The following is a 25,414-nucleotide window of genomic DNA, read 5'->3' as shown; positions in this document are numbered from 1 at the left end:
TAAATATGGTGGAGGCTAGCCCATTCTGTGGCAAGCCAAATGAAGACGCCAACGCCCATCTCCAGAACTTCCTGGAGTTATGCAAGACCGTAACCATACGAGGCGTTACGGCTGACGCCATCAGGCTCCGTTTGTTTCCTTTCTCCCTCCTGGGGAAAGCAAAATAGTGGTTTTATCAGAACAAGAAAGCCGTCAGCACATGGGATAAATGTTCCATGGCGTTCCTCGCCAAATTCTTTCCGTTGGGCAAAACAAATGCTCTACGTGGAAGAATTTCAAGTTTTTAGCAGACAGGGATGGAATCCATCCTAGAAGCTTGGGAGAGACTCCAAGAATACATACTCGCCTGTCCTCATCATGGGATGGACGAGTGGCTCGTGCTCCAAAGTTTCTACAATGGGCTAATGACTACATCCAGAGACCACCTTGATGCTGCCGCTGGAGGAGCACTGGACCTGACAATTGCCAAGGCTACGGCCTTAACAAAAAAGATTGTCTCCAATCAAGGCTGGAACGAGGAGCGTTCCCAGCCCAGAACCAAGGGCGGAATGCATACCATCAAGGAGACGGACATGGCCGCCAAGCTGGACCTCCTGCTGAAGAAACATGATGAAGGGAACCGACAACAGATGCCCGTTTCCGTCCATGCCATGAACTCGTACTCAATGTGCGAGGTTTGTGGTGACGGTGGACACTTAGGGAAGAAGCAGCCTACATCATCAACAACAACACCGGGTTCCGTCCACAAGGAGGCCAGGGGTGGGGTCAAGCACGCCCACCATTCCAAGGAGGAGGTAACAATTTCAACTCAAATTTCAATTCGAACCAACCCTCCTTGAGAGATCTAGTCTTTGGCCTAGCTAAAATAAACGAATATTTAAACAAAAAGCTTGCTGGCAATGATAAAATTTTAGAAAATATAAATGCTAAAGTTGAAACTCTTTCTTTTGCAATTAAAAATCAATTAAGTTTCAACAAAATGATAGAAACACAACTGGCTCAGATCGCTGCTGCTGTTCTTGTTTCTGAGACCGTGAAGATTCCGGGGCAACCCGAATCTCCCGTTGAAACTGCAAATATGGTGTCTACCGGGTGGGGCAACCTTCCCCGGTAAACTCCCTGCACTAACCATGCAGGCAGGTACAATCCCCTGAAGAATGACACTTGGGATGGCCTGGTAGCAGCAATTGAAGAAGATCTATGAGTCCCTATGATCAGTTGCTCAATCTTCGATCAATACTATGATCACGCGCTCTGAGACCTGGGGGCCAGCGTCAACATTATGCCCATGGTAATATACGAGAAACTTTTATACCCTGCTCTCTCCCCAACATGTATGTGTGTGTAGCTCGCAGACTCTACAATCCGGTATCCCGAAGGGATAGCCAAGAACGTCTTGGTCAGCGTGCGAGACTCCTTTATCCTTGCAGACTTTGTAGTGATGGACATAGAAGGCGACCTCGAAATTGAGCTCATTCTTGGGCGACCATTCCTGAGGGCCGCCAGAGCAAGGATCGACGTGGGAAGAGGAGAAATCCGCTTCCGCGTTGGAAAGGAGAACATGTTCTTCAGATTCAAACAAAGGGAAGAGCAGCGCATCCTGAACCAACAGGATGACGAAGGGCAGGCACTTTGGGATGCACCAGAATCCCAACTACCAAGACCTACGACCACACGATCAAAGAGAAGACGTGCAAGGAAGATGTGGCGTAAGGTTGTGAGTTCCTCCTCGTCCAATTCTCCAGGACGAGCCAAACAGTGGTAACCAAAGCAGGAGAAAGGTCCCGGTCGTCAGACTCAAAACGATGAGCCCTTGCCGAAGGTAAATTGGTACATATCTCATATCTATTTTCCACCATTTGCTTTTCTCGACCTTTTCCAATTTTTCCCACTGCATATTTGAATTTTCAAAACACTCATGCATGCTAGAAACTTTTCTAGAACCTTTTTGTTTTCACAAAAATACAAAAATATTTCTGAGCATTAAAATCCTTTGAAAAAATAAATTTGAACATCTTTTCGAAGCAAAGTTTGGCTAGAACCAAAAGTTTAAAAAGAATATGACCGTTAGAAGGGCAGTGGGCCCTGGCTGTCAGCAGGGTGGGCCACCTAGGGTTCGGCCGAACCCTATTGCCAACGGCTAGTGGGCCCATCCTTCTCCGACGGTCACTAGCCGTTGAGGTTGGTCTCCTCCAACGGTGCCCGGCCATTCTCTCTTTAAATAGATGCCGAGAGGTGGGTGTTGAGCTCTCATATTCAACTCTCATTCACTCACTCCCTCTCAAACTCTCTCAAACTTTGCCCTCGAGTTTTCATTGGATTTTTTCTCAACTTTGATTTCAAGAAACCTCTCTCTCTCATTTCTTTGCTCCAAGAAAGAAGGAACAACTCGCGGATAAGAACGTTCGTTTCGGTTTCACTAACGTAACATGTTTCGAGTTGTACGTGTTTCTTTTGCTCCATCATGAAAGGCTTAGGGCGGAAGGTCTCTGGCGCATTCAAGAAGATGATGTGTGGAAGTTCATCCCGTTCTCAGGGTGGCTCAAGCTCGTACACACCCGAACCTACGCCCACACCAAGCACGATGGACTATGAGGAAGAAGAACAATACGAAGATATACAAGCCGAACCGCAAATTGAGGCCGTAGAGATTGACGCAGAAGATGCCCCTACCTCGACTTGTGAGATGATCATGAACGCCAAGGCTACGCCATCCTCAAGAACCGAAGCTTCGTCCACACCCGAGCATTCGATTCGGATCTCCTCATCAAAATAGGTATGTACGAAGACTTCTCTAATATTTGGCATGAAATTGGATGGGATAACTTCATTCCCGATAAGGAGTATGGTTCTCGACTCCTCACCATCCAATTTCTTTGCACTCTTCGGGAGGTGGAAAACGGAGTTTATTTTTGACTTTCCGGGAAATAATATTTGCTTTCTTGGAAAACTTTTGCCAGCCATCTCAATTTCAACAAACGCTAGCCCATTTCTCTTGAGCAAGCTTTCCGCAGTTTTAATCGTCATGAATTTTGGGGCCAGATTTCGGGTCAAGTTGTCCATGGCATGTTTGCATCTCGGTGCAACGATATTCATAATCTGACTCTTTAGTTGATGCACAAGTGGTTAGCCATCACTCTCTTTCCAAGAGATGATGTCCGACCCATGTGCAACGATGAGTTGCTCATACTATATACCATGGTCAATAAAATTAAAATCTCCCCCGTGCAAGTTTTGGTTAAGCAATGGCTTTCGAATTTTAAGATGACGGGTCCTATTGAGTGCACTTCTTTGATTACTCATATCGCTACACGTGTCGACGCCTTAGAGGGGAATTTCATTCCTTTCATTGAGGGCGACCGTGCGTATATCAACGAGACTTATTTGATCCAAAGTCACACACTCAAGAAAGGCCCGGCTGACTCTTTGATTTTCTTCTACTTGGGCTTTACAAATGAGATTCCGCTGCCTAATGCGGAGTTCCATTTGTATAATTGCCACTCGCTAACCATCCCTCTCATTCCATGAGAAGGAGCTCGTAGGCATAGATTTTCTGGTTTGGCTGGCAGAATGACAAGAAGCAGGGCCAGAAGGGAAGTAGAACCAACACCACCACCTCAGCAGCCACAACACTCACATCAGCATGAGGCCGGTGGTTCGTCATGGCACAGTGCCAGCACTGAGGAGTGGGCACGGCAGGCACCAGGCCGCCGGTCCACCAGTTCCAGCTCCAGCGGAGCCCCGAACCTCATTAGACGGGCGGCCTCGTCCCGAGGTTTCGGCGCCATCACCCAACATACAAGAGACACTGCACCAACACATCGATATATCCCAAGCATGGCAGCGTCACACTGGCGAGAGACTCCACGACATGGAGCAGTTGCAACTGCAGCGACAGGAGGAGTGGAGGGCGTACTGCCGCTGGACAGGTTTCAACCCCGATCAGTCATAGTGAGCCTGAAGCTAGCTTGGGACAGGACCCACACGAGAGGTAACTTGTATCATTTACTTTTACTGCTTTCATAACCTTGCATGAAACCCATAAAAATTTGCAAAATCTAGAAAACCCATAAAAATTTGCATAACTAAAAATAAATAATAATTTGCAAAACCTAGAAAATACCAAAAATATTTCTTTAATATGTGTAGTAAGCATGGTGTGAGTTTTTCTTGTTGAGATAATGAATAGTTGCTCTGTTAATTTCCTTCATATGCTTAGTTACAACTTTATGCTCTACCTAATTTTTTGGTTTGTTGGATTAAAAATCCAAAACTTTAAACTTTAAACTTGTGGGTAGCAAAATGCATGATTCAAATCTAAGTTGTTGTGAGCTATGATGTGGTTAAGTAGAGCTGCTATGATCTTCTCTTATGTGATGCTTGATATCCGGAGTATTTAATTTTGAAAACACAAAAATATAATAAAGTTCCTCGATGATATGAAATTCCTATCCAAAGCCATATGTTGTTTTCATTGCAAAACCTTCTACATATGCAACTTTCTATCTCATTGAGCTTTGTCAAATTGTTGTGACCCTTAGTGAGATTCATTTCATACTCCCATAATCAAACTCACGTACACGTTTCCACCACATGCTATGCTTCTACACTAGAAGTAAGCAAACATCCATCCATCCACAAAAATAAAACTCCATGTCCATGTATGACACCACTCTCTCAAAAACATATCAAGGATATGGGGCTATGCAAAAAGAAAATAAAAGATGCATACCCAAAGAAGGTAAATAGCCCCTATCCAAAAAGAAAAGAAAACGAGAGATGGTTCATACAATAGAGTTCATACACCATCTACCAAAAATATCCACACACTTGCACATCTTGATCAAGATTTATGACTTGTTTTTCCTTTGGATCCGGTCTTTGACTTAGTAAAATATGAGAAGCATGTATGCCTTCAAATCCTCCATACCTACAGCTCCACAAAAACAGCCATTAGAGGTAGGATGAGGAAGAAAGGCATAATAAAAAGCCTTGGTAAGGAATTATACACATTGAGCGATCTGAGAGATCATCCGAGGAACTTTATAAATTTCTTTTGAAAAATTTTACAAAAACCTCCGGATTGATGGTTGAATTAAAGAGAGAAATATTAGCACTCTATGATACTGTTCTGACACTCAACCGCCAAAGATGAGGTGAAGCTATAAACTCCACAGGAGTAAGGTAAGAGGTAAGAACAAAGGCCAACTTATTCAAAATCAAGGTAAGAAGCATTTGGTTGTGCCTAAGTATGAGTTGGAAATTCAACATCGTAGCAACTCCTGATCAACAACAAGCGCCTTGTTTTGCTTGGGACGAGCAAAAGGCTAGCTTGGGGGCATTGTTGATGGTCGTTAAGTGCGAAATATGACCATCAACTATACTCATAAAAGAAGGAAAACTATACCTCTTACTCGCATATTTGTATCACTAACCTAGTTCCACAGTTGTTTTCGAAGATTTATGTTTTCAAGAGCACAAGTCCGGAATAAGAAGAAAACACGTAGAATACGCAGACAAAGTCACAGAAGATCGCGTCCTGCGTAACACATGCAAAAGAGGCCCACCTCACAGACCAAACCGACCAACTGGACCCCGGCACCGACGTACCAACATCAGGGCCCACCAGGCAGACACAAGAAGAAAGGTGGTGGCCAGGGGCGCCAAGGTAGGGCCGGCCGAACCCATGGTTCGGCCGAACATGCCTTGTTTCCCGTCCAGGTGCACTTTGGCGGGAAGACGGTGCTGATCCTCCTGAAGATGGTTCTCAGTGTTTCCATGTATAGATTTGGCGGGAACCGACCTATCCAAGCTATATAAGGGGCCTCCCTCCACACACTCCACACACACCACTTGAAGGCCTCTCTCTCTCACACTCTCTTGTGACTTGTACTCCTTGGGGTAGTGGAGCTAGGCTAGTACTTCACATCTTTAGTGAATCCAGCCGTCCTCGGGGTCAGTGAGCAATCCTCGGCCTCTAATATGGCTTTGTATTCCGACATTCATTATGCTATTCATACTGAGTTCGTTCTTGGTTATCTTGCTATGTTCTTAGCTTGCCTAGACTTGATCTGTGCTTTATCAAGTTATACTAGTTGCTTGCTTAGACCAGATGATCTGGGTAAGGATATTTATTTGTTGTGCTTTCAGGCTTACCTTAGCATCTTACCTGTCCATCCGAAGGGTGTGGTGTTCCACGGTTTGACTGGGCTAGACCGCAGGTGGTGACAGCCCTGTCGGTCCACCGGAAAGCTGCTTCTCAGTTAGCGTACTCCCCGATGTTTGGGTATCGTGTAGGAGTTCATGCAAAGATGAAATGGGACTGGATGTTCTCCAGTACGGGTCACTCTCCCCGATGTCCCTAATTTTCCGACACCTGCAGCTCTAAGCATGTGGCTAACATAACTTATCTGCTAACATGAATAGTATACTAGGATCTGTTTGCCTATGCTCCCGCTAACCTTAGGTGTGCTTGTTTATTCTTTATTCATGAGAGTTGGTTGTTCTGTGTGTGTCACATTACTCCTGATTATCCTTTATTATCACTTACCCCTGTATAATCAGTAGTCTGCACTTTATTTCATAAAGTCATGGTTATGTAACTAGTAAATATCTTTACACAACCTCGCCATCCCTTGGGAAAATATAAATAACGATATGCTGAATACTTCCGGGTGAAATGCTACAACGTTATATCCGTGCGCTTGCAGATCTTTCTATAAATGTTAAGACATACCATCCCAGCAATTCTGGCACCATTGCCAGGGACGAGCTTAACAAACCCGTTCCTAGTGATTGCGCTAAGAAATGCCAATAGGCGGGAGCAGCAGCGGTGGCGCACAGGGGAAACGACCGCCCAGGATTGCTCGTCGAAGCCCAAGCGTGAAGAGGCCCACATGACCCAAGGAGAGGAGGATGACGGACCTGCCCTCTTCTTCGCCTCAGCATCGGTCAATGTGGAGGCGACGCCGGCACCCGCCATCATGCACCTCATGGAGAAGAAGGTGGTTCCACAGCTCGACAACGATGGCGAGCGCGATGTGGGGCACTGGTACTTGGATACTGGAGCCACCAATCACATGACAGGGCGCGGGAAGTCTTCACCGAGCTCGACACCGGCGCCCAAGGTACGGTGCAGTTTGGGGATGGATATGTGGTCGCTATCCAGGGCTGCGGGTCCATTCTGTTCGAGGCAAAGAATGGGGAGCATCAATTCCCCTCGGAAGTCTACTACATCCTGAGACTCACGGCCAACATCGCGAGCCTTGGGCAGCTCGATGAGGGCGGCTGCAAGGTGTTCATCGACGACGGCGTGCTGTGGATCTGGGTCCAGCGGCGGCAGCTAGTGGCGTGTGCGAGCCGCTCCCTGGGGCGCCTGTACCTTCTCCGCATGATGGTCGCCAAGCCAGTGTGTCTCCTTGCACATCGTGGGGACAAGGCATGATGCTGGCACGAGAGGTTCGGGCACCTCCACTTCGACGCGTTGCGGAAGCTAGCGCGGGACGGCATGGTGCGCAGCCTACCCGACATCGAGCACGTCGAGCAGCTGTGCGAATTTTGCATGGCAACGAAGCAGCGACGCGCCTCGTTCCTGGCGGCGGCCAAGTACCGGGCACTGTAGTTGCTGGACCTAGTCCACGACAACCTCTGCGGGTCCATCACGCCGGCGACACCTGGAGGCCGGCGACACTTCCTGTTGCTTATCGACGACCTCTCATGGTACATGTGGGTGAGGCTGCTGAGGTCCAAGGACAAGGCGCCGGCGGCAATCAAGCATTGGCAAGCCCTGGTCGATGGGGAGACGGGTGAACAAAGCTTGAGGGGGTGAAATGTTGTCCGCGAATCAAGCTTGTTCACAGGTGTTAGTTTTAGTTCTTAGCTTGTTTCCCTGCATGTTGAGTTCTGTGCGTGAGCCAGTGGTGTGTACGTGTGCCGTGCATCCTTGTTTGTAGTCTAGCCCCGAGCTTATCTCGCGCTGGTTAGGGTGTTGGAGTCGTGGGCTCGCTCCCGTCGCGCGCTGGACGCGTTCCGTGGTCAAGGCAAGCGTGGGATGGCGCGTCGGTTGCGGATCATGGCGAGGCCGGTGGGAGTGTCGCCCACTCGCTGTAAGCACTGAATAAATGAATCAACAGAGTCAGAAAATGCTGCAACGTTTAGCAGCTCAACTTCCAGGTGTTCGTGTGCGTGTTCCTATGTTCTTCGTGTGCGTCTCGCCGGTGATCGCCGAAGTTCCGGCCAGGGCCGGCTCTATAATTTTAAGGGCCTCTGGGCGACGAAGAAGATAAGGGCCCGATCAATATATTTTTAGTGTCAAAATCACACTATATAGTGATGATGAATTTCATGGTTGTTGATGTGTTACTGTTGTCGGTCGAAACCCACCGGCGAGCAGCGACAGGCAACACGAAGAGCCGGGAGGTCGCCGGAGCGCTGGCAGGCACTGCTCCCTCGTCGATGGCCCGCAATTCCGTCACGCGCCCAGAGAATGTATGGAAAGCCGGGCGTGCCACCTAACCTATACCCAATCAGGAGGGTGCGAACGTGCTCCAAACAGTTTCCTGCATAATAAGACACGTGTAAACATAAGTCCGAGCCGTGGTCGGCTCCCCGGGACGACTCTTGCATCGGCTTTAAAGAGCCGATCGAGTCCCGGTGTCAGATGGGATCTGTTGCATCCAGATATTGATGAATAAAGCAAATAACTGTAAAGCTGCATCAATTAAATCTAATTGATCTAATCCACAACGGTAAAGGCTTCACTGCTAGATCGGAACATCCTACATGTGACTAGGCCTAATGAACATAACAGACAACTAAACCACAACCCAAAACAGAGGCCTAAGAAGTAGCAAGAGCCGATTCCCGAAACAATCCCTATCAGGGCTAAGATAAAGCATCTACTACATCACCGGATCGTCCAACCCGTTTGCAAGGCCTAACCTAGCAGATATTACGCCAACTCTTAAGAACAAGAGCAAACCGTAATAGAACAGATCTACTAAACATAAAAAAAGCAGGGTGTTGTCTCTGTGCAACTAATTCTATGCGACGAGAACTAGCATAAGATCGAAACGTGACTGCACAGAGACAACATGATGTTCATAGATGATAAACAACAAGGCACGATAGATCTACTAAAAGCCATGCTATGAACATCAAGATAACTAGCATTACTCGCCATAAAAAATGCTTCAGTACGAGTAACACCAAGGTAAAAGCAAGAACAACGCTGCCCTGATCGCGAGAAGCGATCAGGGCAGCATGGCGCTTACTTGGACGAAACCCTAGGATTAGGGGTGGCGATGCGCCGAGATTGTTGTTTGTGAGACGTGATGACGCCTTCCTTTACGAATAACAAAGGGTACATATTTATAGTCCGGAGACTTGGGAAACAATCTAAACTAATCTTGTCCCGATTGGACTCTATCTCTATTCTTAAACTAAATCTAAGGATACATGGCCCATGTGGCCCAGATGCTCATGCAGGAGCCGATTTACAAATCTTCTTCAATCTTCTGCTTTAAGCTCATCTTGCTTTCGGCCCATAAATTAATCCTGTTATTTTATGGCGATAACACATGCCCCCCTGGATTTGGCAATGATAGTTCCAAAATCAATCCGTCGCTTCATCTTCCCGTTAATGCTCTTTAAACACACTGCAACCACCGAGGAAGACGCAACGTCTCTGCAACTGGCTTATCGTAAAACGTGAAAACTGCCGATCCGACTCCCATCTTTTCACTATTTAATCTCACCCGAATCGGCTCTTCTCCACAGCAAACTCCTTCTTCCTCCCAGAGCCAGTAGCACAGAAAACCCCAATCCTTCACCAGCCATGGCCATCTCTTCTTCCTCCGGCCCCAACTCCTTTGGAGATTCCTCTTCTTCCTCTTCTCCCTCTTCCTCTTCTTTCCTTTCCGCCTCCTCCATTGATCCTATCTCAGAGAGCCGAGAGCCGACCCCCGAATGGGACCCAACAGCAGCCTACGAGGCGCTGGCTCCTCTGCACTGGGATGCAGAGGAGTTCGACTTCGGGGTCGCCTCCGAGGAAGACGAACCCACAACTGAGGGAGAGGAAGACCTCCAGTTCCTGTTCCAAGAGGAACTGGAGAGCGGTGAAGACGACGCCTTCTCCTGGAAGGAGCCGACTCCTCCGAAGAGATCGGCTCTTCTTCCAGCGACGCCACGGCGTCAGGAGGAAACCCCCACCAGTTCCTCAAAGCCCCCACGGAGGAAAGCGAAGAGGGAAGCAGCAGCGGCGGCGGGCGAAGCAGCAGTAGCGCCGAGGACGACGGCAGCAGCAGCGGCGACGACGGCGATGATGACGACGACGGCGGCGGAGACACACCGTCGCGAAGCCCGAAGCGCCGTAGGAACTCAGACACCTACGACTGGTAGATGTAGGTAGCATTGTAGGGGTAGAATCACAAAGACGAAGGATCGATTCCTTTGTAAAATCGGCTTTCCTTGTAATGAACTTTCCTTTAATGAAATCAAATTTCCTTTAATTTTGTGTGTTCGATTACCTTCCAAAAGCCGATGGTAACGCATCAGGCTCCTATAAATATCCAAGAGCCGAAAGAATTCAAACTAGAAGCAACCCGCACAAGAGTAGAGTAACACTTCCACCTTGAACCGAACTCTTGAACCCGATCATAATTCGAAAACCCAGTTCTACAAATTCGAGCAAGAACTTTCCAAGCACACGGAATTCGAATCAGAACCCAAAGCAATCAAACCCTAAGTCAACAGATCTGAATCATGGCAGATTCTACAGCTCAGACGACAAGCTCTGCAATCGATGATGCGGCAATCTGTGGCCTGAAGGTAATATTCGGCCTAATCCTTTAGTTTTCTTCAGCTTACTAAGCTTCCGAAACTAAAACTTTGAAACATGACACCATACGCATACTTCTGAATTTCTGAACTTCAGGTGTCAGACATCCTTCTACCGCATCCCTCCAACCCAAAATCTTTCTGTCTTGGCCCACAAACCCATGAAAACCCCATAGATTTGATCTCTTGTGAAGCAAATAGGATCCCTTTTGTGAGTCAAAACATCGATCTGAACCTCTGGGCCAACTGCTTAAGAGCCTGGCCTAATCCTCCTGAGAGTTGGATTACATGGTACAACAGAGTAGCAAAAGCTCACATGCCCTTATGGCAGGACTTGAACATAGCCGATGCACTTAGTTTATCACTGTCTCCACTTGACAAAGATGAAAATCTTCTGAAAACCATCAGCTATTTCTAGTCTGATACTCTGAATTGTTCCCTCTTTGGTCATGGACCCATGACCCCTACTCTGCTGGATGTCACCATGATCACTAGCCTAGACATTAGTTCTCCTAATCCTGCTGCTCACAAAATGACAGAAGTCCCCTTCAAACTTTCCTCCAAGGTCAACTGCACAAACTGGGGTACTTACATGAGTCAGCACATGAAAACAAAAGGTCCAGTGACTGAGAAGGAACACACAACCTTCTTAAATCTTTGGCTAGAACACTTCATCTTCTGTGGTCTTTCTTTAGCTCCAACTAAAAACTATCTTCCCTTAGCCTATCACTTGGCCCATGGTAATCACACCGGCCTAGGCAAACTCTTTCTTGGAGAAACCTACAGATATCTCCATTTAATGACATCTAACTTGCTTAACCACAAGAAACTGAGAACTGGAGGCCCTTGGTTTATTCAGTTGTGGGCACAACTGTACTTTCAGCATCATATCCCAAACTTCCAAGGCCTAACCAAGAACTCTTTCCCTGATGAGAGTGGCAAACCAATTAGATGTACTAGCTATGGCCAAGCTTTATTTAGTCTTCCTGGCAGCAAGCTGAATTCAGCAGATGCAGCAAATTAGTTCAGAATCTTCTACAAAGGACTAGATAATCCACTCTATTTCCCATTTACTGAATCTGAATCCTTTGAGAACCCAACTGCCTTCAGATTAGATAACTTTGCCGATGACGACAACACTCGGCATTTATACTCTTTAATGATCCGACCTGGCTTCCTCCCTGTTGGCATCAGCACCTCTAATAGAATTATCAAGCCAGGTTATGAATCTTACCAACCAGTCATAGCAGCTCGGCAATTTGGCCTAGGACAAGTCCCTCCCCACTTCCATATTCACCACTTGGTGGAGAGCAGAGCCGATCTGCCTGATGGTCTCACCAGTTCAAGATGCTACAACATGTTTGATGACCTCCACATCCCAATACCAGCCGATCTGTCCTTCACCTCTTCATCAATCAGATTTGATACTTGGTGGAACATGTGGAAAACTCATGTCTTCAGAAAAGCTCTAGGTCCTCGACTACAGCAAATCGATCTTGAATATGTAATCCCCGAGGAAGAGGTATTAAACTTATGCATTTTGCTCTTTCCAGATCATCCATCCTTCCATTTGTCTAATTCTAACTCACTCTGCTTGCAGCAACAAGATGGTCTAGAACCTATGACCAGCAACGGGGAGCCATACCACTTTCTTCCAACTGCCCCTGATGTACGCTTCTGCAAGGGATCACCAACTATGAAGAAAGTGATAATGACTGTTCAGCCAGACTTACTTCAGTCGGCTTCCAAATGAAGACAAACTCCTGCAAGCGTTGCCCCCCCGAGTCTTGACCAAGAAAAGGAAAATGATCACGAGGCGAGTGATCAAGAAACCAGCACCAGTTTCCCCAAATCCATCAGAGTCTGACACCAACCAGGTAACTCATCATTCAAAACTTTTTCTTTATTTCATACATATATACCATGGTTGACTGTAATTTTATTTCCGGGACGCAGCTGAAGACATCCCCAATGCAGAAAGCCTGGAACAACATGAGATGGCTGCAACTCCTGATGCACTGATGGATGCAAACGAAGAACAAACCGATACAGTTGATGTTCTCGATGTCAACACAAGCTCTAACAGGACGATTGCTCCTGAACCGCCCAACACTTCTTCAGAACAGGTAACATTACAAAACCAATTCTGAATCAGCCGATAGCTCCATAAATGCATTTTGCTCTAACTCCAGATATGTCCATAGGATTTTGACATTTCAGGTTTACTTTCCTTTGACCCGGCATCAATGAGTCTGACTATCCCTGGAGCAGAAACACCATCTTCGCAGCAATCGACTAATTTGGCACATCAGCTTCAACTCATCAAGAATCTTCTATCTGCTCCGATCACTACTCTAGTTGATGATTCCAGCAAGATAAAGAACATCTTCGAGCAAATAGAATCCCAACTCCCGGAGCCATTGCAAATAAAGCTCTGGCCAGCAAGCAACCTTCTATTCTTTCGGATAGAAGTGAATAAAGCACAACAAAGGATGAAAGCACGTCGCTCTCAAGCTTCTCTGAAAGCTGACATTACCTAAAAGTGCAAGGCCCTCAACCAGAAGAAGGCAACTCTAGATATCAAAGCTGACGTGTCTGCCAACATGAACCGACTCGACCTCCTGAAGAAAGAACTGGTCGAACTCGAAGAAAAGGTCTACACCACCAAGGAACTCATCCAGGCCGAAGAAACTTCCATCGCAAACTCCGAACAAGAGACCCAGGAAATAACCGAGCAGATACAAGCAGAGTTTGCAGAGATAAGCACCTGGAGTCGGCAGATAGTAACAGGCGATGACAAGGATGACGAAGCAATCATAGCACGAGCAGACACCGTCCGAACAGAAGCCATCCACGCCATAGAAGAATTCCTGAACCAGTAGATAGGCTCAAGAGACTATTAGTACTGCCTGTTAACCTGAAACTTGTACTTGTTTAAAAACATCTTAAGTCGATGGTTAGACATCGGCTGTCTTGCTTTTATATATATTTTACTAATTTTTTTACCGGCCAACTCAACGTGTTGGCCTATCTCTTTTCTTTTCTCTCTTTTTTTTACTGGTCAACTCAACGTGTTGTCCTGTCATGATTTTTTTTGCGGCCAACTCAACGTGTTGGCCTATTACACTGCAGCCAGATGGATCTCATCGGCTTTTCGTTACTCGCCTTCCCACATGCTCGGGAAATACTTCTTGACGTGTTGGCCATTGACAGCAACATGAAACTTGACACCGTCCAATTCCTCGAGCATGTATGCATTCCCAGGCAAAACCTGATCAACCTTGTACGGCCCGTGCCAAGTTTGAGACCATTTACCAAACTTTTTATCTTTAGTTCCCAATGGCAATACTGCCTCCCAAACCAAGTCTCCCACCTGGAAATTCTTAGGCTTGACCCTCTTGTTGTACGCACGAGCAACTTTAGCCTTATTTTCTTTGATCTTTTCCAGCGACCAAAGCCTTAGCTCTGTCAGGTCCTCCACGTTGTCATTCATCAAGGCTGCATACTGTTCAACGGATAGATCATTCTGAAACTCAACTCGCCTTGATCCTGCCGTGATTTCCCATGGTAACACAGCGTCTTGGCCGTAGACTAAATGGTACGGCGACGTTTTGCTGGACCCATGACATGAAATACGATATGCCCACAAAGCTTCTGATAACACCTCATGCCAGCGCCTAGGATATTCATCGATCTTTCTCTTTATGAGCTTGATGAGGCTCTGGTTGGATGCTTCAGCCTGTCCATTAGCTTGGGCATAATATGGAGATGATCTGATCAGCTTAATCCCCATGTCATCGGCAAACTTTCTGAACTCCTCCGATATGAAGACCGATCCTCCATTGGTCGTAATAGTTTGAGGAATTCCAAATCTGTGGATGATGTGCTCTTTGACAAAGCTGATCACATCTCTTGACACTACTGATCTCATGGGCACTGCCTCTACCTACTTTGTGAAATAATCTGTAGCAGCTAAGACCCATTGGTGACCCTTGCTAGACGACGGGTTGATCTGACCAATCATGTCCATGGCCCAACCTCTGAATGGCCACGGCTTGATGATAGGATTCATTACTGATGCTGGCACTATCTGAATTTTGCCAAACCTCTGACATGCCTGACACCCTTTGTAATATTTGAAACAATCTTCAAGCATAGTGGGCCAGTAATATCCCGATCGCCTAATCAGCCACTTCATCTTATGAGCCGATTGGTGAGTACCGCAGGCTCCTTCATGAACCTCATGCAAGAGCCGATTTGACTCTGAAGGTCCCAGACATCTAAGTAGTAGTCCTTCCAAGGTCCTGTAGAACATGTCATCCCCTATCAGAACATACTTCATGGCCTTGAGTCTTATCCTTCTGGGTGCCCCCCGAGCCGAATCCTTCAAGTAATTGAAGATATCGGCTCTCCAGTCTCCGGGTTCTAGAAATTGAACCTCCACGTCAACTCCATCGGCTATTTCCCTGTACCCGGAAGCCATCTGTGCCAAATCATTGGCTTTATTGTTCAGAGTCCTGTGTATCCAGTGGAAATTGATGTACCTGAATTGTGACATCAACTCATGGCATTGCATCCATATCGAAAAAAGAGCCTCTCTCTCACATCTATATTCTTCCGTGAGCTGAGAAATCACCAACTTTGAATCTCCAATAATTTCCACCGCTTCTGCACCAGCTTCGAGGAGCAGTTCCATCCCTTTGCGAACGACTTCATATTCCACCAAATTATTGGTGCATGGGGCAGTCATTCTGATGGAAAAGGAGTAAGTCGCCCCACGCGGTGAGACCAACAGAATTCCCACACCGCACCCATCATCACAAGCCGATCCGTCAAAAAACATAGCCTAAGCATGAATAAACAATGCAGCAATATCAGTGCTGATCTTGTCTGCAACAAGATCCGCCAGTGCTTGTCCTTTGACTGCTTTCGCAGGCTGATACCGAATATCGAACTCTGACAATGCAAACATCCATTTTCCCAGCCGGTCTTTCAGGACAGGAGCCGACAGCATGTGCTTTATGACATCCGATTTGCATATGACAATTGTTTCCGCCGAGAGCAAAATATGACGAAGCTTTGTACATGTAAAGAATAAGTAAAGGCAAAGCTTCTCAATTTCAGGGTACCTGGTCTCGGCGTCTAACATGCGCCTGCTGAGGTAGAAAACCACCCTCTCCTGGCCGTCGTGCTTCTGGACTAACACCGAAGCAATGGAAGCGTCACCCACGGGTAGGTACACGTAGAACGGCCTATCTTGCTGAGGAGGAACCAACACTGGAGGCTTGGACAAATATTCTTTAATTTCATCGAAAGCTTGCTGCTGTTCTGTCCCCCAGCGAAACTCATCATCGGATTTGATCTTTACTAAACCCATGAACGGTTCAATACGTCCAAACAGATTAGAAATAAATCGTCTAACAAAGTTAATTTTACCGATGAGCTTCTGTAACTCTTTCTTTGTAGTAGGTGGCTTCATCATCTTCACAGCTTCTTGACTTTTCAGGCCGATCTCGATTCCCCGTTCATGCACCAAGAATCCCAGAAATTGACCGACCGATACTCCCAAGGCGCACTTCTTTGGGTTCATTTTAAGCCCAAATCTTCGAGTTCACTCCAAAACTTGACGCAGATCTTCTAGATGCCCCCAGCCGATTTGGACTTGACCACAACATCATCAATATAGATCTCTACCAGTTTGCCGATGAGATCATGAAAAATATAATTCATGGCACGTTGGCACGTTGCACCGGCATTTTCAGTCCAAAGGTCATCACCAAGTACTCGAACAAGCCGACTGCGCCTGGTACTCTGAACGCGGTCTTGTTCATGTCTTCCGGGGCCATGAAGATCTGGTTGTAACCGGCATTGCCATCCATAAAACTCATCATTTTGTGGCCAGCAGCTGCGTTGATCAATGTTTCTGCAACCGGCATCGGGTATTCGTCTTTTGGCGTCGCTTTGTTGAGATCTCTAAAATCGACGCAGACACGCCATCGGCCATCCTTCTTTTGTACTGGTACCACGCTAGAGATCCATTCTGCATACCGGCACAGCCTGATGAACCCAACATCCAGCATCTTCTCCACCTCTTTCTTGACTTCTTCTAGGACTTCGGCCTTCATCTGACGTGCTCGTTGCTGAAACGGCCGAAACCCTTTCTTGAGCGGGAGCCGATGCTCGACGATGCTTCTGTCCAGACCGGGCATCTCGGTGTAGTCCCATGCAAAACAGTCCCGGTACTCTTTCAGCAGTGCAATCATCTCCTCTCGCAAGGCCGGATCCAACTTCTTGCTGATAAATGTCGGCCGTGGCTTATCCCCAGGACCGATGTCAACCTCTTCCAAATCATCAGCTGACGTGAACTCGTATCCGAGTTTGCCGTCGTCTGAAAAATCAGCTGCGAACGCAAGCGAGTCTTCGTTATCCACGAGATCAGCGGCAAACACAGGGAGATGACAAGAAAAATTATTTGGCCAACCGCGTGGGCTGGCCGCTTCTACACTTCCATTATCATTCGAACCCAAATAGTCGATGAGTGGCCAACTGCCAGAGCAGGCCATCGTGTGTACATGATGTAACAATTCCGAACCCAAACAGGATTTTTCTATTTTTTGGGGCCGGTCGCTGGGACCGGCCTCTCTATCTCTATTACATCCCGTCGCATGGTAGGATGCGTCTACTCTGTGAGGCCAGTGGATAAGACCAGCCTCAGTCCGTTTTTTGTCGCCTCGATCCGATCACAGTCTTCCAGGGCGATCCCTGAGATCGGCTCTTGTCCATCTGCGTCCCAGGCGTTCATATCTGCGAGTGAGACTTCGCTGGAATCGTCTGCAGGGACCACTTCTACTTCATCGCCATCCCATTGGACGAGATACTGATGCATTGTAGAAGGGATACAACAGTTGGCGTGAATCCAATCCCTCCCAAGCAATACCGTGTATGTACTTTTGCTGTTGACGATGAAAAACAAAGTTGGGATCATCTTGCGGCCCACTGTCAACTCCACATTAAGGACCCCCATTGCCTCTGATGGTTGTCCGTGGAAGTCATTGAGCATCACATTGGTCTTGATCAGATCGGCAGAAGAACGACCCAATCGGCGCAGCACAGAATATGACATCAGGTTGACTGCGGCACCAGTGTCGACCAACATCCTGTTCACAGGCTTGCCATTGATGAAGCCCTTGAGATACAATCCCTTCAGGTGCTTGTAGCTCTTCTCTCTGGGCTTCTCGAAGATGATCGGCCGTGGGCCCAGATCCAGCTGTGCGATGGCCGATTCTTCCGGTTGGGGTCCCCGAAACTCCGATGGGAGCACGAACACCATGTTCACATCAGCCGATGGCTTTTCATCGGCTTTTGTCTGCTTGGGGTGCCACTCTTTTCTGGGAGGGCACCTTTCCTCCCTTCGTGGTTGCCTGACTTGTTCCGCGAGATCCAGACGCGCTTTTCTCAGCCCGTCAAGGTACTTTGCTTCTGCCTCTTCCAGATTGCGCAAGCGCTGCACTCTGCGCTTTTGCGAGCGATTAAGCCCGTCAGGACACCACCGTGGACGGTGGTACCTGTCTTCTTCTTCTTCTTGCTCGGAATCACCCCTGGTTGGCCTCCTCACACGGTCATCATGACGTGTTCCGGGCCCTAAGCGCCGGAACACTGATGTCTCGTCCTGCTGGTGTTCTCGAGGCCTGCACTCCAAGCAATCATCTATAGTAGGCAATCGGCTCATGCCGGAATTCCAACAGTACCTGAAGAACGGGCAATGCCAGTGGTCGCGTATAGCCTGACGTCTCCCCAATGTCCTTCCTGAGCGGTGCTCGTACTCGTCTTCTTCCGATTCGTATCGGCGGCACAACTTGTACTGGTACTGGTATTTTTCTAGAAACCGATTAGAAGCTGGAAGCTAATTGCGGATGTAACGCACCTGTTCTTCAGTCACATACCACTGTTCCAACTCACGTTCATCCTGCAGCCGTTTGCCAGAAGCGGCCTCTCTCCTCTGCTTGTCATGGCGGCGCATGGATCCCACCATGTTGATCTGGAATGCCAAATCCTGGCCCTTGGATCCGAAATCTGACAGCTCCACCATGTTAGCTTGTGGGAAAGGTTTTGTGTCAACCTTCATCGTGTGTTGAGCCAGGATTAACCGACCTTGTTCGATAGCCGATTGTATCTGACGACGTAGCTCCTTGCATTCACCCGTGGAATGAGTGAACGAGTGGTGCCATTTGCAGTACAGTCTTCCCTGCAGCTCTTGTGCTGTCGGTAACTTGTGATTCTCTGGGAGCTTCAGCTGTTTTTCTTTGAGGAGCAGATCAAATATCTGCTCTGCCTTGGTCACGTCGAAGTCGAAGCCCTTCACAAGCCCCTGCTGTTTGACCCACTTGCACGGGACAGGGTTTGCCCCCCGAGTCCACTCTGCCACGGCCACTTCTTGCTCCTCGCCAGAGTCATCAGATTCTTCCGCCTGGGCCATGTTTACATGGCGCTTGAACTTGTCCTGGTATAGCTCAAGTCCAGCTTCTGCAGCTTCCGAGTGGTACTGGGTATGGAATTGATCTTCAAGCTGCCTCCAAGTTCGAATCGAATCCGGAGCTAGTGATGCATACCATCCAAAAGCTGGGCCTGTAAGGGATTGGCCGAAGAACCGGACCCTCAACGGATCTGACACTGAGATCATCCCAATCTGCATTAAGTATCGGCTCACGTGCTCGATGGAGCTGGCCCCCTCTGACCCGTTGAACTTGGTGAACTCAGGAAGCCGATACTTGGGTGGCAGTGGGATCAAGTCATAGTCACTTGGATACGGCTTGGAATAGCCGATCGTTTTTATTTTGGGCAGTATACCGAGCTGGTCTCTCAGTATTGCACTGACCTGCTCCACTCTAAGAACTCCTGGGGCCGATGGCTCAGCACTCGGCCCAGTAGCGTACTTTGCCAGCCACGCTTGTTTCTCCGCGTCTGCTCCAGAAGCTCCTGGGTTTACCATCTGCACCGAGCATGTTGAATTGACGCTGTCAGGGATGTAGGCGCACGTGTAGCCGTGCGGAATCTCCTTGGGTGGCTCGGTGAGGAATTGGCCTTCTCCAGGATCTCCGCCGATCTTGTGGACGACGTAGATCGGCGAATTTTGTGGTTTTGGAGCCGCAAATGAGAACGGCAATACTGGTCTAGAATGCAGTGCAGCTTCCTCTGTGTGACTCCCTAGGGTTGGCACCGATGGAGAGTACTGGTTCTTGATTATCTCCTGGATGACGCAATGCGCCATGCGCTCGAGTTCGTTCATCAGGCTCTGAGAGTGCCGATGAAGCGCATGGGCCACCATGTAGTTCATCTCCTGACGCAGGGCTCTGGTGCGCTCCTCTGAAGGCACGGACAGGTCTACATTGTCGAGAGCGCCTTCTGGTGAGAACCCCTGCCACCTGATGCCATGGTTACGGGTCCTCTCGAAAGAGCCGATGAGATCGGCTTCCAGCAGAGCTTTGATCTCATCATACTTCTTCTTGTGTTCAGGAGAGAGCTCTTCATACGTGACGGGCTTGGGAGCGGGTTCTTGATCTTGAGCTCCAGTCATTATTGCAATGGACGTTGTTGCCGAGAAGTGTCCCACCAGGCGTGCCAGAATGTGTTGTCAGTCGAAACCCACCGGCGAGCAGCGACAGGCAACACGAAGAGCCGGGAGGTCGCCGGAGCGCTAGCAGACACTGCTCCCTCGTCGACGGCCCGCAATTCCATCACGCGCCTGGAGAATGTATGGAAAGCCGGGCGTGCCACCTGACCTATACCCGATCAGGAGGGTGCGAACGTGCTCCAAACAGTTTCCTGCATAAAAAGACACGTGTAAACATAAGTCCGAACCGTGGTCGGCTCCCCGGGACGACTCTTGCATCGGCTTTAAAGAGCCGATCGAGTCCCGGTGTCAGATGGGATCTGTTGCATCCAGATATTGATGAATAAAGCAAATAACTGTAAAGCTGCTTCAATTAAATCTAATTGATCTAATCCACAACGGTAAAGGCTTCACTGCTAGATCGGAACATCCTACACGTGACTAGGCTAATGAACATAACAGACAACTAAACCATAACCCAAAACAGAGGCCTAAGAACTAGCAAGAGCCGATTCCCGGAACAATCCCTATCAGGGCTAAGATAAAGCATCTACTACATCACCGGATCGTCCAACCCGTTTGCAAGGCCTAACCTAGCAGATATTACGCCAACTCTTAAGAACAAGAGCAAACCGTAACAGATCAGATCTACTAAACATAAAAGAAGAAGGGTGTTGTCTCTGTGCAACTAATTCTATGTGACGAGAACTAGCATAAGATCAAAATGTGACTGCACAGAGACAACATGGTATTCGTAGATGATAAACAACAAGGCACGATAGATCTACTAAAAGCCATGCTACGAACATCAAGATAACTAGCATTACTCACCATAAAAAACGCTTCAGTACGAGTAATACCAAGGTAAAAGCAAGAACAACGCTGCCCTGATCGCGAGAAGCGATCAGGGCAGCATGGCGCTTACTTGGACGAAACCCTAGGATTAGGGGTGGCGATGCGCCGAGATTGTTATTTGTGAGACGTGATGACGCCCTCCTTTACGAATAACAAAGGGTACATATTTATAGTTCGGAGACTTGGGAAACAATCTAAACTAATCTTGTCCCGATTGGACTCTATCTCTATTCTTAAACTAAATCTAAGGATACATGGCCCATGTGGCCCAGATGCTCACGCAGGAGCCGATTTACAAGTCTTCTTCAATCTTCTGCTTTAAGCTCATCTTGCTTTCGGCCCATAAATTAATCCTGTTGATTTATGGCGATAACAGTTACTTACTGTAATCGTGTTGCTGCCATGTCAGTCGCCGCACGCTGAGACCGCGCTGCGGAGAAGAATCAGATGAGATCGCAGCGTTGTCTCTCTAGTCCTCTCCTCTCGACGATCTGCTTGTCGCAGTCTGCAGGGATGCACACGCAGGGCAGGGTCTCGGCGTCTCGCACTTGCGTCTTGTGGCGGCCGGCGGCCGGCGGCAAACAAAGCGACAGTACCCTGCAAAACCTGGGAGCTGCCTCCCTCACCCTCACGTCACGTTATGGCCTATGGGCTTATGGTCTCATGTAGTCATGTTCATGGGCTGCTCAGGAAGGCTGGTTTGGACGTTTGGCATAATGAACTTTCAGTTAATTAACTATACTAATACTACTAGTTACATGTATTATCTTGGCCCCCCTAGCTCGGTGGGCCCCCGGCGGTCGCACCTCTTGCCCCCCCCCCCCAACCCCCACCCTAGAGCCGGCCCCGGTTCCGGCTGACATCTAGAACACTTAGGGCCTGTTTAGATCGGTGAAAAACTTTGCAAAATTTAGTATAGCAATTTTAAACTGAAGATTAGGAGGACTATATGAAAGATATGCCCACATTAGTGTTTGGCATCAAATCAGCCATGCTTGGAAGTGAGAACAAGACTAGACAAATTTGAATGAACCTATGCCATGTTTAGCAGTGGAGTTATTAAAGCTGACCGTTACTAGGAAATTAAGGAAGTCACAAGTATGGCAAGTATTGATCCCATGCTATTGTTTTTTTCTTCTATATATACAGGTATCAACCACGGAGCACCCAGAATTCACATACTCATCAGTCAACTTAGTTGAAGAGCACACATATAGCTATACCTCATAACTCATCAGTGTGAATGACAATGTTTACGATGATGAAGAGCAGGCGCAGCAGTCAAGGGCTCTTGCTTCTTGCCTTGCTTCTCTTGGCATTCTCTGTCATTCCTGCACTCATCAGTGGTAATTAATTCATTGACGAGTCAATCTCTCTCTCTTTTTTATAAAAAAAAGCCATTTCACTGCTTCTTGGTTTCATTCTATAAAAAGGAGGGGAAAAAAGAAAATCTTATCACTGCATATGCATGCATCATTTATGTTTTTCTTTCACACTGAGAGCTCTTTGTGATGTGTCAGGTGAGAGCATGATAGAAGGTGATAGGAAGGGCAAGATAACAATTGGCGCCAACAAAACTGAAATCATCCTTGACGTATTCAATGGTTGCACACCCCATGATGCTAGTGCATCGAGGTTCCGCTGCAGAAAAGACGGATTGTACTGGCCATCCTTGTCGGAGTGTGTCATCAACTGTCCCTGCAAGGTTCGCTGCGACCACTAGGTGACTTTGAAGATGCATAATCATCATCTTCAGAGATATGTAATCTTGTTCCGGCAAGTGAGAATAAGTAAACGATGGGTTTAATTTCCATGTTGGCGAAATGGTCACTACAGTTTTTTTTGCTTCATGGAAACCGCCTTAAAACTGTCACGGTCCAAAGTTGTGCAGAAACTTCTCATGGTACTGTAATTGGTGAAGGACCAAACAGGCGAGGGGGGGGGGGGGGATTGGAGCCTCAAATCCGATTTCAAAAAATTGGAGATAAAAAATCCCTATTGCACCCGACACATCTCAAACAGTGAGTACCAGTACCGCATAGCTCAGGACGGCTATCGATACTAGGAATACCCACACGGCGAAGCCGGAAAAACACACGCGGAAGCAAAGCAGTGAAAAGTACACTCGAATTCACACACGCGCAAACGCACAAAAGTAGCTAGGAACAAAACCACCAAAGAGAACTCATCTCAAGAACTCGAGCAAAAGGGTTAGTGGGCAGTTAAAACAAAAGCTAGAATGACAAGAAATGAATTTAACTAGCACTAACACAAATTAACTAATTTTTATTTTGTTTTTCCTTTTTACTTAGATCTAACAAAAGCTAATTAGGACAAAGCACTAAACATGCAAAACTATCGTGAGAATTCTAGCTAAAAAGATCTAGCAAGCTAACAACAAATAATTAACCTTGAGAACAATCATTGCTTGTGAATAAACAAAGAAGTAAATTACCACTTGGCGCTGTAGCTGCTTGCCTAGTGCGGCATTCCACCAAGCATGTTGTAGGCGTGGTTCAACCTTCCACTCACCGAGCTAGCAGCTGCCTGGGCGGCCTCCTCGTTGCTGCGCGTGCTGTGCAGCTGCTAATGTCGCTGGGTGCCTGGTTGGGTGGTTGTCCTCCACGCTGCTCCAGAGCCACGCCAAAAGCTCTGCTGCCTTGCACTCTTTCCTGCACCAAAAACCACAAGCCACAAGGGGAGGAAACAAGACACGAACCAGCGCCACTAGATCTGCATCAAGAATTCAAGACCTGCGCAAGACAGAGAAGAGGAGAGGGGTTGCTCGACCAGACCTCTTCCCAGAGTACAGAAACATCTCCAAAACAAATTCAAAAAGAGGAAAACACTGGGATACAAGGAATTGATTCAAAACAAAATCGCGGAGGACACTAGGAGGGAAGGGCCTCCATTCCTGGCGGATTCGCAGCTCCAAGTCTCAATCTTTCGTTAAAAAAAAATCTAACCCTAGGTGAGGGAGAGAAAGAAAGGGAGAAGAACAGGAGAGTGGGTATGAGCACCGTGAGAACCACCGAGAGAGGGACCTGGTACCATTACAATTTCTCAAAGTTGGAGATATATCATATAATTCTTAATATTGGAGATATGCTACAAGAATACATCTCTTTCCACTTTGGACCCACACACAGCGTATACGAGTTTGGTATTTTTCACATATGCACCTATTTGCCCCTCTCCCTCCCTCCCGTACGTCACCTTGCTCCAGTACGTCACGGCATGCCGCTCAGGAACCCTGCCGCCACCGGAGTTGACCAGAGTAGAGGAGGCGATGCCTGCCTGCCGCAGTCGCCTGCCTGCGCGGGCGCAGGCCCCTGCCCTGGCGACAGGCACAGGCGCGGGAGGCGCTGGGGCGGCCTAGCCCTGGCAACAGGGCGCAGGCACGGCAGGCGCGCTCAGGTGCTGCTCGCGGGCGGGATGCGTAGGGGCGGCGGTGCCCTGGAGTCGACGCGACGTACAGGCGATCAATGCGACGTACAGGCGATTGAGTGTGACATGGGATGAGAGATACCGATCTACAGATGGTCAATATAGTCCATACGAAAAAGTCAAAGAGATACGTACCCTACAGGTGGGTCCAAAGTGTTGAAAGACGTATAGAAGTAGCATATCTCTAATATTAGAAGTTGTAGTAGCGTTTCTCCAACTCTTAAGAGATGCAATGGTATGGTTCCAATTAACCCTATTTCTTATCCTTCAATCTCTCTACTAAAAGACTAAAATACCTCAATAGAGCTAATTGAGATAAACACCCACGCAGGGGCAAAACCGTCCAGATTTTCGAAGACACATCGGACGGGCACGGCTCCTCTTTGACTTCCCTTCTCCTCGAAGTAAGGTCAGAGACAATGCCACATGCCCTCCGCTTGGACCTTGACCGCGCCAAGTTCGCCCCCGGTTTTGCGGCCGAAACCGTGAAACCAACCACCGCTAATGGTTTTGAGGCCCAAACCACCGAAATCGTCCGTCTCCGCTTGCCCACCACGCGACCTCTCTGATGCCGGCACATGTCAGACCTCCCGTCGCGCCTTGACGTGATGAGGACATCAGCGCATCGGATACACTCCCTGTCACTAATTCTACACCAGTTGGCCT

General features: G+C 47.9%; 1 long non-coding RNA gene and 1 other non-coding gene across 2 annotated transcripts; both read right to left on the bottom strand.

The window, feature by feature from the left end:
- Positions 1 to 255: 255 nt before the first annotated feature.
- Positions 256 to 364, bottom strand: LOC120639385. Its single transcript, XR_005661388.1, has one exon. It is a non-coding gene; the product is annotated as a small nucleolar RNA R71 (small nucleolar RNA).
- Positions 365 to 22,329: 21,965 nt separating this feature from the next.
- Positions 22,330 to 24,335, bottom strand: LOC120711404. The gene is made up of 2 exons (XR_005690274.1): positions 23,757 to 24,335; positions 22,330 to 22,632 (listed from the first exon to the last, which is right to left on the bottom strand). It is a non-coding gene; the product is annotated as an uncharacterized LOC120711404 (long non-coding RNA).
- Between the last annotated feature and the right edge of the window lie 1,079 nt (positions 24,336 to 25,414).

This window comes from Panicum virgatum, chromosome 6K (assembly GCF_016808335.1).
Source record: "Panicum virgatum strain AP13 chromosome 6K, P.virgatum_v5, whole genome shotgun sequence".
In the NCBI taxonomy this organism is placed as follows: domain Eukaryota; kingdom Viridiplantae; phylum Streptophyta; class Magnoliopsida; order Poales; family Poaceae; genus Panicum; species Panicum virgatum.
Note: the sequence above shows the minus strand (reverse complement) of the source record. Positions and strands in the feature narration are given on the sequence as shown.